Consider the following 14,265-nt stretch of genomic DNA (forward strand, 5'->3'; position numbering starts at 1 on the left):
TCCTGAATTCATGCTTTAGCTCTTGAGTATTTCTCTGTAGCTCCAACAGCATGCTTATGACTTTTATTTTGAATTCTTTCTCAGGAAGATTGGTAATTTCAGTCTCACCAAGCCCTCTCTCTGGTGTTTGAGGGATTTTGTACTGAAAAAATTTCTTCTGCCTTTCATGGCAGTGGGAGTGGTCACCAGATAGTGGCACATGTGTCAGCTAGAAGAACAAAGTCCCTTCCTACTTGCTGGTTGCCTTCCCTGTCTCCGCTGTCTGTGCAGGTTAACTGCACACTGGGAGCAGCTTTTGGGTTAATCCCCTAAGCTGTTGTGGGTGGGGCAGCCTTCAAGATGGCCTAGGGCAATGGTGGGGGTCACAAGCCAGTAGCGCATGTTCTGCCACAAGAGCAAAGTCCCTTTGTGCCTCCCAGTCTTTGTGCCCATCTCTGCTGTCTGGGTCAGTCAACCATGCACAGGGAGCAGCCTCTGGGTCTGGGCCAGTTGGCTGCATGCAGGGAGAAGCCTCTGTGCTAAGCTGTGTGGTTGCTGTAGGCAGAGCTGTTTCCTGGCTGTTCCACAGCAATGGTGGGTCAGCCGCTTTGTTTGCAGTGCTGGCAGCAGGGGAAGGAATGGCAGTCTCCTGTTTATCACTGCGAGGAGGTTTGGAGCTGTGTTGCCACATAGGGAGTTCAGGCACCCGAAGTTCCTTAAAGTTCCCAGCCTGCTGGGCTGAGTGTGCCAGGATGATTTTGTTCACCTGCTAAACCCTTGTCCCTTTAAGACTTTTAAAGCACCCACTTTTCTTTTGTTCCAGGACAGCCAGCTGTGGGAACCTGTTCGCAGTCTCAATCTCGGACCTTGCTATTCCAGTCCTCCAATATCCAGTGCACCATGCAATGTGTGTCTGTGCTCCTGGTGCAGATTACTAGAGCTGGTTATTTAGCAGTCCTGTGCTTCTACTCACTCGCCACTCTAATTCCCTTCTTCCTGCTGGTGAGCTGGGGTGGGGGGAGTGCTTGGATCCTGCTGGGTCACGGCATTGTATCCTACCCTTTTCCATGAGATGTTGGGCTCTCGCAGATATAGCCTGGCTCATGTACTGTATCTTCTGGTTACTCTTTTAGGAATAGTTGTATTTGCTGTATTTTCAAAATATATATGGTTTTGTGAGGAGATTTCCACCACCCTACTCTCACTACCATCTTGAGAATCCATCTCATGCTACCTTTTAACACAGCATGTATTGTTTGAGTAGGGCCAGGCAATAGGAAGTTTGTAATTTTGTGGGTAAAAAACCAGATGACACATTTAAATACTGACTAGTAAGACAGATGTCACATGACCAAAAGAAGATGTGAGTAGCGGGGCCAGCAAGTGAGATCAGAAGATGGAATCAATATAGACCAATAATCCAAGCATTAGGAAACCATCTTAAAATAGCTGTAAAAATAAGGAAATTGTTGTTTCACTGACTCAAAGGCACAAGATCTGATCAGGCTTCAGACAAGACAGTTTGTGATGGCATCAAGATAAATGCGGCTCTCCTCAAAGTTCTCAGTTTCTCAGTTCTGCCTGTCAGTCCTCAGGAGGACTCCCTTATGTCCTCCTTCAGCCCCCCTCATGGCTTCAGGAGTTTGCAGCTACCCTCGAGGACACCAAAGAGGAGCATCTCTGTTCCAGCATTTCCTGCAAAAAGTCCTCAATTCATTCTGATTGGACAAGATCAAGTCACCTGTGAAGCAGTTACTGCATCTAGGAAAATGGAGTTCCCTGACTGGATTAAAGCAAACATAACCTACAGTCCCTCGAACTACTTGTGGGGTGACCGTCCCATATCCACATGGCTCCCAAATGGAAATCAGGGCTATTAGTTGCCTCAAAAGGGACAAATTGGCAGGTGACCAATAGGTAACTAACATAACTTGTTTTCCTCTTGGTTTATTTTGACTGTAAAATTAATTAAATTAAGCTACATTTATTTGTCATTTCTTTGTTTTCATATGCAATCTAAATCTAATGTGATGTCCATCTAAGGAAGGTGTAGATAACTCTATGGTAACAGATTGGCCAAAAATTTCTAAATCCACACGTAACACTGGCCAGAATTTCAAAGCCAAATAAAACTGGATTCATTGTTAATTCTGCCATTGCACAACCCTAAAGAAGTTACATCCCACTGCATACCTCAAGCTTCTTAATTTGTAAATGGGATATTACATGACTTGCCTTCGAGTACTATTGCAGAGATTTGTGATAACTAACAGAAATCACTTGGCTGATGAAGATGCTCAAAGAAGCTATTATTTATATTGTTGTTGATATCCTCACAATCACCATGTACATCATCATCCCAACCCTCAACAGAGAGCAGAAATCGAGTCATAGATGGAAGACTTTTAGGGCGAGAAGACTACTTTAGATCACCAAATAATCAGCAGAGGCCAAGTATACATTGATTGATGTTTGGCCTTTTCAGTTTACAACCAACTTTCTCCCTTTCTAGTGCCTCTTTGAAGGAGACATCATGGTTTGACCACCAACTAACTGTACAATCTAAGGCAAGTTATTTAACCTCTCTAAAATTAGCTTCCTCATCTGAGAATGGAGATACTTAAAATATCTACTTCATAGCATTAACTGAATTAATGTATGTATAGAACACATCCCATAAAAACAGAAAACGTTTTTACCATTATCTTATAATTATTCAAAGAGGCCCCCTAGCTAATCAAGGGAAACATTAGTCTCCAGACTGAAAGTGATTGCCTGACACTGTTTGGGCAACCTGTTGTTGTTTTCATATTTTGTCATCCTTGCCTTTTCCTCTTCTCATTGAGACCTGCTTGAAAAAGAGGAGTTAGGAAAGTCACCTATGGGAGTTTTCATCTTGTAAAGTTCAGGAAACTGAGCATGCGAGCTACAGTTTCACTCCTCTACTGTATCTTTGTGCTTCGTGTGAAATAACCTTGTTCCAGTGTGTCTCTTCCTACTTATTATGCAAAGAGTAGAATAAAGAGCCAGTTTTGTGAGGAAAGAAAGGAGGCAAGGACATCATGTTTTTTATAATGAAATGAAGAATTCTGTTTGTAAGACAAATCCTTCATATCAAAATTTGAATGGGAAAGTATACAACAAAAAATTCTAACTAGCTGAATTTAGGAAAATGGAGATATCCCATAAAATAATATGAAACTCATGGTTGCCATAGGGAGGGGGAAGGGGTGGACAAATTAAATAAAAGGAATAAAGAGGTAAAAACTTTCAATTATAAAAAAAATAAGTACAGGGTTTAAATGTACAGCATAGGGATTATAGTCAATAATATTGTAATAACTTTGTATGGTGACAGGTGGTAACTACATTTTTTGTGGTTAGTGTTTCATAATGTATAAAATTGTCAAATCACTATTTTGCACACCTGAAGCTTAAAACATCATTCTCGACCATTTATTTTATTTGTATCTGTTAAATTTTCATTTACTGCTAGCCACTGCCTCTTAGTTTTGAATTCTACGACAGTTGATGTAAAACTTGCTCCCAAGAGCACCCTGAAGAAAGTGCAAAGACAATCCACAGAAAGAGAGGTAATGTTTACAACTCATAGCTGATAAGGGACTAGTCCCCAGAATATATGAAGAACTCATATGACTCAACAATAAAAAGACATATAACCCAAATTCTAAATGGGCAAAGGACCTAAATAGATATTCTCCAAAGATAGTCATATGACCAAGAAGCACATGTAAAGATACTTGACATCCTTATCATTAGGGAAATGCAAACCAAACCCACAATAACATAGTATTTCCCACCCACTAGGATGGCTAGACTCAAAAAGAGATGAAAACAAGTGTTGGTGAGCATACAGAGAAATTGGGACCCTCTTACATTGTTGGTGGAAATATAAAACGGTGCAGCTACTTTGGAAAGCAGTTTGGCAGTTTGTCAAAAAGTTAAACATAGGGTTACCATATGACCCAGGAATTTCACTCCTAGATATAGACCCAAGAGAACTGAAACATATGTCTACACAAAAACTTGTACAGGAGTGTGCATAGCAACATTACTCATATTTGTCAAAAAATGGAAACACCCAGATCAACTGATAAAAGATAAATAAAATGTGGTACATCCACAAAATGGAATATCATTCAGCCATAAAAAGGAATGAACTATTTATACATGCTATCACATGTATGAATCTTGAAAATATTATGCTAAGTGGAAAAATCCAGATACAGAAGGTCATATATTGTATAAGTCCATTTATATGAAATGTCCAGAATAGGCAAACCAATAGAAACAGAAAGATTAATGATGCCCAGATCTGGGGGGAGGGGGAATTAGGAGTGATTACTAATGGGTACAGGGTTTCTTTTTGGGATGATGAAAATGTCTGGAATCAGATTTTGGTTATGGTTGCATAACTGTGTTAATATGCTAAGAACCACTGAATAGTACACTTTAAAAGGATACATTTTTATGGTATGTAAATTTTTTAATCAGTTTTAAAATGTAGGTTCTGTAACACTCTCCACTTATTTATATGAGGTAAATATGCCCTTGACTCTGCTGAGATGGCCTATTCTTCACTGAAACATAATTTAGAAAGAAATGTTAGAATTTAGAAATAATCATTTTGCATATTCATACATCAATCTGCCCCTCTTACCATAACACCTTCCATTTTGAGTAAGTATATTTTTAAGATACCTTTTAGAATCAATGCTTTGACCATCTGTAAAAATCTCAAGATTGGAATTTTCAGTTGCTTTAGATGATCTTCACAGGGCAAAGCTTTATGTCATCTCAGCAGGTGACCACCTTGTGACTTTGCTGTTTCCTGTGCTGATGGTTGTTTTATTGTTGTGGCCTTACTGTCCTTTCCAAATTTCTTCAAGCCACTCACTGTGCTCTGGTGTGTTCACCCTGGAAGGCCTTGGTACAATCAACACCTGGAGAACAGGGTCAGTTCAGTAGACGTTTATGATGGTTTCTCCATATAATTGCACACCTGACTATCCCTGCTCCTGTTACCCTAAATAAATCCATGAAGTGTGTTGCTGCTCTATTATCAGAACAATCTAATCCTAAAAAATGTATAGTAAATTTGGGTAGTTTTCAAATAAAATTTGAAATGTAATTCATCACTTCAGGATGTACAGTAACTGTTGACATGCTAGTGTGAGGTATGAATGTCCAAGGGGGGATATATTATACAACATTAATGGAACACCTATTAACATTTCTTGGAGCATAGTTTGGCAAGTGTTGCTTTAATGTTGTGCCTATTATTTGGGAATCCCACCAAACCAAAAACCAGAGAAGGCATTCAGTTTTGCTCTGAATATGAAAACTATGATTTTACATTTTATTAGAAAATGTTTAGATTATTTGTTTCAAAGTTGCACCCCCTTATCAGGATAAGGCAGAGGAATGAAGCTAGCATATTGGTTCAATTACTCTTGAAGTCTCAGTTATTTCCCTTGAAAATAAATTTGCTAGACTAGATCATCTCAAAGTCCTTATTAGGAGTAGGTTTCTGTTTGAATCTCTGACCCTAATACTGACAATATTACATGTACGGTATAACGATACTAAGAAATTTCCTCCACTGAATATTATTCTTTAAAATATTTGAAAACAGTAATGCACGCTTGTTTTTTGTTTTTTCCCCAAATATGCTGCTTTTGTTTTTTCCTAAATATGCTGACAAGAAGATCATGTTCCCCTTTCTTCCAGAAGTGGCCACTGTGAACCAGGCTGGGAGAATGGCAACTTGTTCCTAAGCTAGCAAAATACCCAGGCTGTAGGTTGGACAGAGACAGCAGGTTGCAGGTTCTCAGAAGCAGCTGTCCTGGGGAATATGATATAAAATCTCAAATGGATTTCAGAAACTCAGAAAATGCTTTTTGTTAGTCTAGTTCCCCTTCAACTTTTTAATTTACCCAAGATTTTTATTCACTAGTTACTCCTTTTCCTCTTGAATTCCTTTCATTTACTTAGCAGTTTAAAATATTGACTGGGATTGAAAGCAAAATGAGGATATCTTTTGTTTTATACCTATTGTGTGATTGTAAAAGCAAGACATACATATTATAGAGACATTAGAAAATACAGAGAGGTACAGGAAAGACCTTATCACCTGTAACTACTTCATATCCAGTTACTTGTTCAAGAATTCCATTCTTTAACAAAAACTTCTACACTAGAAGCTTGCTCAATCAGCTTCTCCAAATTATGATGGATTCTCAACCTCTTTAGAAACACAAGTTGACACTAAATAGTGTCAACCCATCAGGAGCACATTAGAAACTTTCTCTTTTCTTCACATAGCTAGCTTAGGTTTCATGCTCCATCATTATAGAAAAATCCTTCCCTGTCAATATTCTGAACTCTCTTGCTCTTCTGTCTTTGTATGTTACTGGTGTGGCAAAATCCTACCTCTGGATGAACCCAGCTACTTTATTTCTCCATTCCTGCCGAGTGGCTGAGCAAGCTGGAGAAAGTCCACACCAGGGCAGACAAACATCCCTATGAGCTCATAGTACCAACTTCAAATGGGCTGTCACCTCCACATGACCTCCCTGTGATGTTTCTCACACCACCGCATGCTCACCCCTCTAAAATGACTACTCAAAGGGCTCTCATTTTCCTCAAACCTCCAACTTTTCCACTTTCAATTCTCCTCACTTTTTCCTCTAGCAGATGATGTAGACTACTTCACAGAGGAAACAGACCTTCTCACTCAACACATCAACTTCCTTCTGTACCCTTCTCATTCACCTGCTAGAAAATAAGAAACCACCCACCTCCTCTCTGAGAGTTAACTCTCTTCCTTGACTTTTATTAATTATCTTCAAAAATATTCCTTCAGGACTACGATAGCATTGAATTTCATCCTCTCTGACCTTCACAGGAAATTTACATTATAGATTATTTCTTACCTTGCCTGTATTTTCAAATTGCACACACACACACACACACACACACACACACACACACACACACACACACATTCTGAATCTATCGTTCACTATGGGATTTAACCAGAGTCAAATCCCTGTCGATAAATAAATAAATAACCTCCCTGGACCCCTTCATGACCACTTAGACACCATCCTTATTCCCTTCTCCCCTTACCTTTGACTTACTATGTACAAAAATAGCTCTTGCTAGATTCACCAATGGCTTTCATATCTAAACCTATTCATTTTGGTCATTCACCATACATGATTTATCATTGGTTTTGACCTGGTTGACCTTTTCCTCTAAGTTGGCATCTCATCTAATTTTTTTGCAACCCCTACTTTTCTGTGTTCTTTCTACTTCTTCAAAATCACTAAATGGAGGATTTTTATGGGTTTTTCTGTCATCTTTTTTCTCATTCCATACTCTGCTCTTAGGAATTTTATCCATAGGACTTCAGTTATCAACCATAAGTCAATGACCCCCAAATTTACTTCTCTAGTCCCTTCATTCACTCATTCTATAAATATTTATTAAATATTTACAATATGACAGTCACTAGGGGGTAAGAAGGTGAATGAACTCAGACTTTTCTGAGTTTAAGACCCATATATCCAACTGCCTACTATTACATCTTCTTGGATGTCTCAAAGGCATCTCATATTAACATGTTTTAAAATGTGTTTAAGATACTGTACATACAATTTCAATTATAATCCTTACATCAAACCCAAACACATCATCTCCCCCTCAAATCTTACCCTCGTTCTAAGTACTTATCTCAGTGACTGCACCACCTTCCAACCATTGCTTAAGCTAGAATCCTTTGAGCCCTCTTCAGTTTTCCCTGATCCTTCATCCCCATATATAATTTATCAAACCCATTTCATGCTGAGCTCCTAAGTATATCTTGAATCCATCCATTTCATTCTCTCCACCTTAATCTCCTTAATTCAATATGCCATCATCACCTCTACGTGTAGTACTGCTCTAATCCCCCAGCTGGGTTCCCTGGTTCTGCTTCTCCTTCCAATGTCTTTTCTACACTTCAAAAGATGGTGAAATTTTAAAAACACAAGTTTTGTATTATGCTTCCTAGCTCCTCTTCCCACACTACCATATATTGGACACCCTTTCCCGTCTTCAAACATTTTATGTTCCTCCCTACTGCAGGGGCTTTGCTATGCTGCTCCTGGGCAAAGGAGTGCCCTCCCAGTCTTCCTCCCCCACGCACCTGCTTGAACTACCTACCTGCACGACTTTCAGTGCGCTTGTTAGCTCTTCAGTGAACTAAACCCCACATTATACTAGGTTCCCTATTGTATGTTCTCACAGTTGCCTTCCTTCTTAGCACTTCTCTCAGTGTTAATTTTACATCTATTTGTGTGATTGTTTAAATTAATATATATCTTCTCCAATAGATTGGAAGCATAATGATGACAGAAGCTATTTTATTTGTGTTCATTATTGAATGTATATCTCTAGTCTAGTGCCTATCATATTAGGTTTTCTGTAAAGATTTGTTACATGAATGAATGAATAAGGAAGAAAAATCATTCAAAATCCCATTGCCTCAATAGACAATTATATTTTGATGTATTTCCTTACAAAAATTTTAGAGCAAACATATTTTGATATTTTTACAACTTGGATAGTGTACATACACTTTTAATTATAATCCTTATACCAAACCTCAAGAATTTTCTGAAATTGGTAACTGTTCTTCAAAAACTCCATTTTTAATAGTTGCATAATTTTCCAACTTATGAGTCCCTAATCTAATGTATTTAAGCACTCTCCTATTGTTAGATACTTAGATTTCTTCCAATATTTTTACTGCTATAATTAATGTTACAGTAACATTTTTGTACATTTTATGCATCTAAATTTATGGCTATTTACATGGGACAAATTCCTAAGATAGGATCAATTCCAGGATTAAGATGTATAATTTTTTAAGACTGGGAAATATCTGAATACTAAGAATTGACAAGCAATTCATTATACTGTAGCATTTATTTGTGTCCATGTTGAAACAAATTACTCATATTTAGATTGCAAGGTAGGGATATACTAATCAGTTCATTGCAAGTATTTATTTGTCTTTCTAACCATGCCTTGTGTATAGGTTACTCCAGGGCAAGACTGAAGACATATTTTACAGGATAGACTTATTCAGCATTTTGCCCTAGTGCCCTGAAAAATACCCTTTCCAAGAGAATACTTTCCCATTTTGGGTTTTCTTTTTCTGCTTTACAAATCTGACAGCACATTTAGTTCAATAGGGTTTTTCATAATATGTTCCAGGAATAGTTATTTGATGCTTTACAAAATGAACATAAATACATCCTAAAGACTGCTAATTGTATATACTTAAAAGTTGTTCTAAATATTTCTTCGGATAAGTTAATCAATGTTCAGTGTCCTGGGATAGGGTAAGGGTTCAATCAAAGCATGAGGGGCTGGGGCTTCAGGAAGGTGAAATTATCTGGCATGCAGCACACTCCCTCCCTGCTGTCACCAATGACAGGATTTCCCTCTGGGAGGTTTCCACACAAGAGTCTCAATTAGAAGAGTCTATTAACAAAAACAAATCCTTCTAGACAAGTGTTTTTTGCAAGAATGTTACATTCAAAACAACAGCAGCAATACTTTCAATAAATATGTTTATAATATTTCTGATGCTTCGTATAAATGTCAGAATCATCCATTTTTCATTCTGAGAAGATTCAATTCTCAACCTACTATGTAAGCACACATCAAGCTAAGAGAGGGAATCTATGCACAGCATGACCTACTTTTGATGTACTGAATTTTTTCTAAAAAAGAATTTAAAACTGTCATTAAAAATTCAGACAGAATTGTATTAATACAATGAATGTAAAAGCATATTTCAATATAGTAAGAATGAGATATTTTTCATAAGGTTCTACAACCAATAATTTTGAGGTATATTTTGCTGTTATATACACTAATATAAATCCTCTTAGTTCTCAGAATATATTTAAATTCACAGTCATATCCTCAATTGCCTGTTATACATAAATATTTTTGTAAAAGAAAGAACGACCTTTATTAAGGTAGGTTAAATTTAGATATTACGACTATTTATATATTCATTGTGCTATTTTCATGCTTTTCTTTCAGACATGCTCAGAGATACCCATGCATCTATATTAGAATTTTATTTTTATTACCTAATTCTTCTGCTTTTGTCATTACAAAATGCACTATAAGTTTTAAAGTGTTTTTTGGCATTCAAAACTCAATGACGGGGGGCACAAGGGAGGGCTGTACACCCAGAGAAGACAAGAGATTCTACAGCATCTTACTAGGCTGATGGACAGTGACTGTAATGGGGTTTGTTGGGGGGACTTGGTGATGGAGGGAGTCTAGCAAACATAATGTTCCTCATGTAATTGTAGATTAATGATGCCAAAATAAAAAAATAAAAATAAAAATGAACCTCTATGACATATGCATATACACTCACTTTACAGGTGAGGATATTAAGGCTCATAAATATTAAATAACCTGCCTAGAGTTCAATAACTAGAAAAGGGTGGAGGCAGAATTTGAGCCAAGTTCTTTCTGGCTCTACACTCTGCTCTTCCCACTGCCTCAGGTACCAAATCACACAACTGTGCTACATGTTAACAGCAGAGATTATATAATATCTGGCCTGTTATGGCATTTAGAAAATGACCCTACTTACTGTCATCATCATCATTTCTTATAATGTCATTTAGCTATGAGCATTCCTTTGCCAGAGAAACACCCTTTTAACAAGTATTTTTCAAACAAAGCATATTATTTTCCTTGAATATGCCTCTTTCTCTTACCGGTAGTACACAGCCTACCACATGCATGAAATATCATTCCTCATTTTCTCCTCCACATACACAAGTTGAGGACAGTAGTAGAAAGAACACAGTTCTTTTGAGTTAGGCATCTGACCCCTAATACCACCAAACAGTTAAATAACTGGACAAGTTATTTGACTTCTCTAAGATGAAGATCTTTTTATCTATAAAGGGAATAAGGATGCTTATCTTACAGGGTTTGTAGATTAGAGATAATGCATGCACATAGTAGGTACTCAGTAAATGATTTCTGTCATTATTATTTTCATCATTATATTCGGTGCTTCAGTTAAATGAGTTCATATACCCTACCCACTCCCAATATTGTCTGTGCTTTGCCCAACCACAGTTCTAGAATCCTCTCCCCATCCTGTTGTCATCAGATTCATTCATCAACCTTTGTTCAAAAGTTACTTCCATCAAGCTTTCCCAGGTCCTACTAGTCATAAGAGATCTCTCCTTTATCTGAATTGCTGTGGCACTTGGAGCTTGCTTATTAGACCCACTGTATCTTTTGTCATAATGTGTTATTTTTGTCTGTGTCATTAAACTGCTAGAACCTTGATTATATGGACATTTTAATCTTCTCTGTTTTCTCCACAGCACCTAGCTCAGTGCATGACACTCAATTAATATACAAATAAATCTAATACAAATAAATTTTTTATGAAACCTGTATTCTCTCTTCAATACCCTTAAAATCTCTTAATTTACAATGGGCAGGAACTCCATAGTTAACAATTTTAGGGATATGACTCTTTTCTAAAGTGACAGAATCAAAAATGTGACTTCTTGGCCCTTCCCCACCAGGAACATCCCTTCCAGGATGGAAATGAACAAACGGGAATTTCCAGAGGAGCCTTAGGAGCACAGCCATCCTGCAACAATGTAGCCTGAAACCGAAAGAATGGGAAGATCGGCAATGCTGTGGTCCGGGAGAAAAGGAGAGGGGATGTGGAAAGTTAGTTGGGGAGAAAAAAGTGCTTCTAATGAGTGAACATCTTTTGCTCAAGAAGACATCTTGATATATTTGTGAGAAATCTAACTATTTTATATAATTATTAACTTTTGTGTTAGGGTTCTGGAGAAACAGCATCATTAGGTTTATAGATAGATAGATAGATAGATAGATAGATAGATAGATAGATGATAGATACAGATAGATAGATATAGATAGATAAAGAGTTATACATAAGTAGACATATATATAAAGAGGTTTATATATGTGTGTGTGTGTGTATATATATAAAGGCTTTTTATATATATGTATAGATATATATTATAGAGAGATAGATAAAAATATATATTTATAGAGAGGGAGATTTATTACGTGGGATTGACTCACACAGTTATGGAGGTTGAGACGTCCCTCGATCTGCCGTCTACGAGCTGGAGGCCCAGGAGAGCCTGTCGTATGGTCCAGTCCACGTTGGAAGGCCGGAGAACCAGGAGCACTGACGGCGTAAGTCCCAGTCCAAGGGCAAGAGAAGACTGATGTCCCAGCTGATTATCCAGAGAAAGAGAGACAGGAAAATTCTCCCTTCCTCCGTCTTTTTGTTCTGATCAGGCCCTCAAGGGATTGGGTGATACCCCCCTACTTTGGGGCGGGCCAATTGCTTTACTGAGCCTACTGATTCAAATGCTTCTCATCCAGGACACCTAGACACACCTAAAAGTAATGTTTAGCCAAATATGTGGGTACCCCTTGATTCAGTCAAGTTGACATATAGAATTAACTATCACAACCCTCATGCTTAAAAGGATGTGATTTTGGCATAAGTAAGGAAACTCAGTAACTCAAACCGAGTAGCTATGACTCATTAGCCTGCTGTTGAGCACAGACACAAGTCTGCCGGTGAATCACTGAAGAAAGGCCCTGGGCCAAGGGACAAAGTGGACACTAAAACCCAGCAGGTGTTCTGCAAAAGTGGTACCAGCTTGGCCTGGGGCTATCTCCACCTGGAGGAAGGGTGCCTTTTAAAAATGTGCTCAGTAGCTATAAACCTGAAGGACTGTAACAGGAGGCCTGGAAAGCTGTTACAAAATGTCTCCTGTGGCCAACATCAGCCTGTCAATAAGCCCTTCTGGCTTTCTGATTAAAGGTTTTCTCTTCTTTTCCCCAGTAAGTATGCATCCCTTAAAACTGCCTGCTTGTGAACTGGGGCTGCAAATGCTAAAAGGTTTAAAAATATTCAGTGTGGCAAGGTGTCATCTGTGCTTTCACTATATATAAATTATTTTAGGGCAAGAAAAACACCTCAAATAGTACCTTAAAATATTAAGCATATATAGCTCTTTGAGGACTCTTTGAAAACTGACACATTTTCAATCTATTGTTTTACTTAAGAGTCTTATGTGGGAATCCCACTGTTTATGCAAAAGACATCAGATAAAGACATGTCACGTGTGCTCCTGAGAGGGAAACTTTCTCTCCCACTACTCCTCCCACTTCTAACGAGGCACTCTTTCAAACTGGTTTCTTTAAAAGCTTTAAAAGCAGGGGGAAGAAGAAGGGATGACAAAGTCATTGCATTAACAGCCACAGCATACAATGAAAACTCCTCTGCCACTTGCCTAAGTGTGTTACATTCTGTTGAGACAAATTCTGATTCTCTGCAATTTTGACCTCAAACCACTAAAAAAGAAAATCATTACCATGGACTTGCTTCCTGGCTTGCTTATAGCCTCCTTCCCACATGCACAGCAGCAGCAGAAAACCTGAGGGAAGATCACTTTGCATGGGACCATGGGAAGGCAGAGGGCTGCATATGGGGTCTGCGCTCTGAGGCTTCAGGGAACTCCAGGGAGGTTCCCCTCCTTTGGAAGCTTGAACAATGTGGAGACAATTATACAGGTGGGAATGGCAGTCAAAAATAGGCCAGGAGAGACACCATGCAGTTCCCTCTGCTTGGACTGCCCTTCCCTGCCCTCCCCTTATGAGAATTCTTCCCACCCTTAAGGACCAGTTAAATCAGCTTCTCCAGGAAGCCTTTCCTAATCTTCCTATTCCTCTCTTTTCCTTCCTTCTCCCTCTGCCCCACTCATACATGCTTAGAATTTATCTTGACTTCCTCTATAATGTCAACCTATATAGCACTTACTCCTCTTTATCATATTTAAGTGTATTTGGTTTATTGTGTTTGGATCTTTCTGTGTTTGTCTCTCACATTAACTGTAGACAACTTGAGGGTGGAGACCAAGCTTTACCCCTCTATACGTCCAGCACTAGGCATGGTGCCCTGCACATAGAGGTAAACAGCCCTTTTGCATATACCATTCCATTTGCCCAGGAAACGCTTCCCTATTCTCCACCCCCCTCCCGCCCCTAAGCTAGTTTACAGCTGCTTGTTCAGAGGGGAACATGATCCCCCCTCCACCCACATATCCATTCCACAGTGAGATCTGCAGCCTTTTGTCCCATCCTGAGTCGCTCCGTCCTGGGACA

At 38.6% G+C, this 14,265-nt stretch overlaps 1 protein-coding gene across 1 annotated transcript in view; it reads right to left on the reverse strand.

Annotated features, from left to right (window-relative positions):
- The window catches only part of MACIR (macrophage immunometabolism regulator), a 146,815-nt gene that overhangs the window by 87,777 nt on the left and 44,773 nt on the right, over positions 1 to 14,265 (reverse strand). Inside the window, exon 4 of the transcript XR_008994026.1 lies at positions 4,702 to 4,943. The gene's annotated coding sequence lies outside the window, so the exon portion shown is untranslated. The remainder of the gene's footprint in view (positions 1 to 4,701; positions 4,944 to 14,265) is intronic.

The sequence above is a fragment of the Manis pentadactyla genome, chromosome 2 (assembly GCF_030020395.1).
Source record: "Manis pentadactyla isolate mManPen7 chromosome 2, mManPen7.hap1, whole genome shotgun sequence".
Lineage (NCBI taxonomy): Eukaryota > Metazoa > Chordata > Mammalia > Pholidota > Manidae > Manis > Manis pentadactyla.